General features: G+C 53.8%; 1 non-coding gene across 1 annotated transcript; it reads left to right on the top strand.

Annotated features, from left to right (window-relative positions):
• Positions 1-5,820: 5,820 nt before the first annotated feature.
• TRNAR-ACG (transfer RNA arginine (anticodon ACG)) lies at positions 5,821-5,893 on the top strand. Its single transcript has one exon. It is a non-coding gene; the product is annotated as a tRNA-Arg (tRNA).
• The last annotated feature ends 107 nt before the right edge of the window (positions 5,894-6,000 follow it).

Here is a 6,000-nt window from a genome sequence, read left to right as displayed (position 1 = left end):
GTTGGAGTACTGCGTGCAATTCTGGGCGCCACACTTCAAGAAGGATGCAGATAACCTGGAGAGGGTCCAGAGAAGGGCAACTCGTATGGTCAAGGGCCTGCAGACCAAGCCCTACGAGGAGAGACTAGAGAAACTGGACCTTTTCAGCCTCCGCAAGAGAAGGTTGAGAGGCGACCTTGTGGCTGCCTATAAGTTCATCACGGGGGCACAGAAGGGAATTGGTGAGTATTTATTCACCAAGGCGCCCCCGGGGGTTACAAGAAACAATGGCCACAAGCTAGCAGAGAGCAGATTTAGATTGGACATTAGGAAGAACTTCTTCACAGTTCGAGTGGCCAAGGTCTGGAAAGGGCTCCCAAGGGAGGTGGTGCTCTCCCCTACCCTGGGGGTCTTCAAGAGGAGGTTAGACGGGTATCTAGCTGGGGTCATTTAGACCCAGCACTCTTTCCTGCTTATGCAGGGGGTCGGACTTGATGATCTATTGAGGTCCCTTCCGACCCTAACATCTAAGAATCTATGAATCTATGAGTTATCCATTGCACCGCTGGCCCATGATGGACCATGTGCTCCTAGCTGCTGGTGAATGTTGAGCCCACTGCCTGGTGCTCTGCCCAGGGCCCATTACCCCCTTTCCCTCCTGGCAGCTGATGGGGATGCAGGCGCATGGGCATAGAGCTTGCCAGCACGCTGTTTGGCCCCCGTTCTGCTTGGGCAATGCAACAAGGCTGGGCATGAAGCGGGGCCCACCGCTCCAGCTCTGGCAGGCTGCCGGTCCAACAGGGCTGGCGTGGGGGCAGAAATGGAAAGTATCAATAGGTGGAGGGCACCTTTGGCTCTGCCCAAAGCTGTGTCCCCCACCCTGCCATCCAGGCCAACCTTAGCTGCAACCTGTCCCACAGTGCTGGGGGACCACAGCAGTCACCTGGCTCACCTTGGATGTGCCAAGGAGGTTGGGTCAGGACAGCCGCAACCCCCTGGCATGGTGTGGGGCCTCCAATTTTCTGCTGGTCCAGGGGTCCAAAGAGACTTATACCTACAGAGTCACCAAGGAGGCCAGGTGGGCCCAGCTGCAGCCCCCTGGCATTTGCAGAGGAAACCTGCCCTTGCCTGGTCGGAGGCCTTCTGTTTGTCCCCTCTCCCAGGGAACTGTCCTTACCATTTTCAGTTATGGCCACACTTTCTGTAGCAGAAGTATCCTCACTGATTCTAGGTAGAGCTGGAGGCAAACATTGAGCAGATAACGCTGCAAGAGTGCATCAGGTGTAAGCATGGGTGCAGCCGGGCACCATGGCTTGCTTTGCTAGCAGCAACAGGGAAAAGGTGGGTTCCTCTAACAAGACCTGTGGGCAGGTGAGGAGATAAGAGTGGAAAAAGGGTGCACCAGAGGTGTGAGAGGAGGAAAGCGATATTCCAGTGGTAAGGGAAAAAAAATGTTTTGAGATGGTAAAACAAATGCTGGGCTTTCAATGGAGCTATCAGCCAATATCATAGTTTCATAGTTTCATAGTTTGTGGGGTCAGAAGGGACCTGAGCAGATCATCAAGTCCGACCCCCTGCCATGGCAGGAAAGAGCACTGGGGTCAAACGATCCCAGCAAGGTGTTCATCCAGCCTCCTCTTAAAGACCCCCAGGGTAGGAGCCAACACCACGTCCCTTGGAAGTTGGTTCCAGGTCCTAGCCACCCTGACTGCGAAGTCACGCCTCCTGATATCTAGTCTGAATCTACCCTTTGCCAGCTTGTGACCAGTATTTTTTGTCACTCCTGGGAGTGCTCGGGGGAACAGGGACTCCCCCAGTGCCTGCTGGTCCCCTCTGACTAGTTTGTAAACAGCCACTAGATCCCCCTCAGCCTTCTCTTGTGGAGGCTGAACAGGTTCAGGTCCCTCAGGCTCTCCTCGTAGGGCCTGCTCTGCTGACCCCTGATCATGTGGGTGGTTCTGTTCTGGACCCTCTCCATGCTGGCCACATCCCTCCTGACATGCAGTGCCTAGAACTGGACGCAGTACTCCAGCTGCAGCCTGACCAGTGTCGCGTAGAGGGGGAGGATCACCTCCTTGGACCTGCTTGAGATGAATCTGTGGATCCACAACAAGGTGTAGTTGGCCTTCCTGACTGCGTCCCTACACTGCGAGCCCATGTTTATCGTGGCATCAATAATTACTCCAACATCCTTTTCTGCCTCTGCACTGACGAGAAGAGAGTTCCCCAGCCTGTAGGTCTGCTGCTGGGTCTTCCTCCCCAGGTGCAGCACCTTGCACTTGTCAGTGTTGAAACCATCCTGTTCTCATCCGCCCACCCCTGTAACCTGTCCAGATCCAATTGCAGCCTGTCCCTCCCTTCTAGCATGCCCACTTCCCCCCACATCTTAGTGTCATCTGCGAATTTGAAAAAGGTGCTTTTTACCCTCTCGTCCAAGTCGCTGATGAAGATGTTGAACAGTGCGGGCCCAAGGACTGAGCCCCAGGGGACCCTACTGCCCACATCCCTCCAGGGCAAAAATGACCCATCCACCACCGCTCTCTGAGTGCGACCCTTCAGCCAGTTAGCGACCCATCTGACTGTGAAGGTGTCGACACCACTTGTCACAGAAATTACTTGGTGGTGATAAATTGCACTGATTCAGCAAATGAGGATGAAAGCAGAACGGCAAGATGGGAGACTTGGAAGCCCCGTGTGTCCCCTCCTCACCGTCCAGGCTGACCCTGCTCCTAGCCTGCCCCACAGTGCTGGGGGACCACAGCACCAGCTGCATGACTTTCAGTGGTGCTTGTGCCCCCTGGCTCACCCTGCACATGCCAAAGAGGACGGATTGGCCAAGCCACAACCTCCTGGCAGGCACAGAAGGAACCTGCCCATGCCTGGTGTTGTGGGCCCTTCCAATTTTCTGTTTGCCCAGGGACTCAATTAATCTTAAGCCACCTAGGCATGTAGGGAAATTAGCCCAGATGCTACAGCACACAATTTGCATATGAGAGGTAGCAGGATGGAAGCCCAGTTTCTCCAGTAGCCTATATTTCCTTTTATCCTCACATGCCCACGCTAAGGATGCAGTGCTGAAATACAGGTGCTGCTCTGGGACGGGGAGAGTGTTGCTGGGACGGGGACAGGACAGGACAACCCCATACCACCCTGCCTGGGCCAGCAGAGGGGGGGGTCCGGAGATGGAGCTTGTGCCCCCCGCCGACACTGATCCCCATTCTGGCCAATCCAAAGGTGCTGGGGGACTGCAGCTCTGACTATGTGGCAAGCTGCTGGGCAGAGGGGTGAGGTTAGGGCTGTAACCGGCTTCATCTCAGTGGTGCTCATGCCATCTGGCTTGCCCCAGATGTGCTGAGGAGGTGGGGTGGGCCCAGCCACAGTCCCCTGGCATTCTCAGAGGGAACCTGCCCTCACCTGGTGGCGGGCCTCCAAGTTTCTGTTCACAAGTGCTCCTGTGAACTTATACCAGCAGGGGAATTAGCTCACATGGTAGAGTTGCCCTGATGGATTATTTTTCCCACAGGACTCCCACAAATATAATCCTTACTAATCTTTTCAAAGACTTTTCCAAGGATGAAGATGAGACTGACTGGCCTATAATTAGTTGTGTCCTCCTTCCTTCCCTTCTTGAAAATAGGGACCACTTTGGCCCTTTTCTACTCCTCCGGGACCTGACCTGAGTGCCACGAGTGCTCAAACAGCCATGCCAGTGGTTCTGCTGTGACACCGGCCACTTCCTTCAGTACCCTCAGATGGAGCTCACCTGGGACTGCTGACACATCCAGACCATCCAAATAACTCTGCACCAAGTCAGCATCGACAGTCGGTGGGCTGGTGTCCCTCTGATGTCCATCTAAGAACCCATTAGGAGACTTGTCTTGACCCTTGTTCATGAACACTGAGGCAAAAAACTCATTGAAGAGCTCAGCCTTGTCCCCGCTGTCTGGCCCTAATTGCTCCTGCTTGTAGATAGGGGTCCCATGCTGCCCTGCACCTTCCTTTTACTCTCTAGATACCTACAAAAAAAGACTTTGCTGTCTTTAATTTGTTTTGCTAGCCTCAGCTCTGCAGTTGGTTTGGCTTTTCAGATTTCCTTCCTGAAAGTGCGGCCCAAGTAACCACAAACTTCTGCAGAACACAGGTACCCATCCTGCTACTTCTCACATGCTAAGCAAGCGCTCTACCATCAGAGCAAATCCACCTGCTGGCTTGGTTCAGCCTCTGGCATTTTGACTGTCTGCACTTAGCCTAGGTGTATATGCATTGTGGCATTTCATATAAAATGCATTTTTTATGTGTCATAATAGGGCCAGGATTGTACAGCATGATAACAACTTCCAAGTGAGAAATGCTGAGTTGCTTCGGTGGCTTACAAAGCTTCAAAGTTTAAGTGACTGAAGAGCAGCAGTCGCTAAGGTTTAGCATTTCATGGAAGTTTGTTTATTCGTCATCCTTGCGGGTGGGGACATACCCTGGGGCCATGAACCAGGTCCTTCCAGACAATGATGAATTAATATTTTAAAAGACGTGGTCTGTAAGTATAACATCAGTCTGTTAGGGAAGGACAGTTCTCACTGCCAGGGAGATTCAGTGAGAGACAGTATCTTTAGGATATTGGAGGGGCAGGTGCTGGTCTGGAGGTGGAGCTTTTGCCCCCCACCAAAGCTGGCCCCAGCCTAGGCCAATCCAATGGTGTTGGGCAACCACAGCTGGGGAAACGTATATTGCCCAAGCAGAACGGGGGCCCAGCCACAGGCCCCTGGCATTTGCAGAGGTTACCTGCCCTCGCCTGGCAGGGGGCCTCCAATTTTCTGTTTTCCCAGGGCCCCAATAAACCTTAGTGCAGCAGGGGAGTTCACTCAGATGGTCGAGTGCTCGCTTAGCCTGCAAGATTCCTGTATTCGCCAGCGGCTTGGGTTGTCTTTTGTCCCAGAGTAACTACAGCTGAAATGAGGGCTGGCCAAGGGGCATGTTCCTCTTGTGCCTGCTGCTTGTTCTTGTTTGGGGCTCAGCCTGGAGCCTCTGGGAGCGCAGCCCTGGTTCTCACCTGGCCCCTTCAAACTTTTGAAAAGTTTTGACTAGCCTCATTTTCTTTTGAGGCTGTTTTGAAGCCCTTGGTTTCATTTTGATTTCACCATTTTGAGCCCAAAATGAGTGTCAAAACAAAACAGCTGGTGAAATTTTGCACAGCCCTAGTGCCTGCTGCATGCCCTGGCTTGCTAAGCCACACAACACCCCTCCTGCACCAAAACAGCCCTCCTAGGAGGCGCAGAGGAACATGCCCAGCACTCGTTATACCTACATCGCTGGCATGCTGGGACAGAAGGCAACCAAGGCTGCTGGAGAATGGAGGCATCAATTCTGCTGCCTCTCACACGTTAGGGAAGTGCTCTACCATCTGAACTAAACCCCCGGTAGCTATAAGGTTTAATGGGGCCCTGGTTGATCAGAAAATTGGAGGCCCCCCACCAAGTGAGGGCAGGTTCCCTCTGCACATGCCAGAGGGCTGAAGCCAGGGTCAGCCTGGTGGGGGTGGGGAACACACAAGGCTTTGGACAAAGCCGAAGGTGCCCTCCACCTAGGCATAATTTCTGTTTCTGCCCCACACCTGGGCCTTCTGACTGGCAGCCTCCCAGCGCTGGAGCAGTGGGTCCCGTCTCATGCCCAGCCTTGCTGCATTGCACAAGTAGAACAGGGGCCAAAGAGCCTGCTGGCGAGCTCTACACCTACCCGCCCACGTCCCCATGAGCCACCAGGAGGGAAAGTGGGCACTGGGCTCTGGACAGAGCACCTGGAAGCAGTCTAGCCCTTCACCACCAGCTGCATCTACATAGCAGTTGTGGGCCAGTGGCGCAATGGATAACGCGTCTGACTACGAATCAGAAGATTGTAGGTTCGACTCCTATCTGGCTCGTACCGAGCATTTTCTTTCTGAGCCACAGACTATCAGCACCGTCGATATGAAGGTGGCCCCAACCCAAGCCTTGGTGGCATGCTTGTTCCACTTGCCGTGAAAGCCTC

The sequence above is a fragment of the Alligator mississippiensis genome, chromosome 3, assembly GCF_030867095.1.
Source record: "Alligator mississippiensis isolate rAllMis1 chromosome 3, rAllMis1, whole genome shotgun sequence".
Classification (NCBI taxonomy): domain Eukaryota; kingdom Metazoa; phylum Chordata; order Crocodylia; family Alligatoridae; genus Alligator; species Alligator mississippiensis.
The sequence above is the reverse complement of the archived record's forward strand: the minus strand, read 5'-3'. Positions and strand labels throughout refer to the sequence as shown.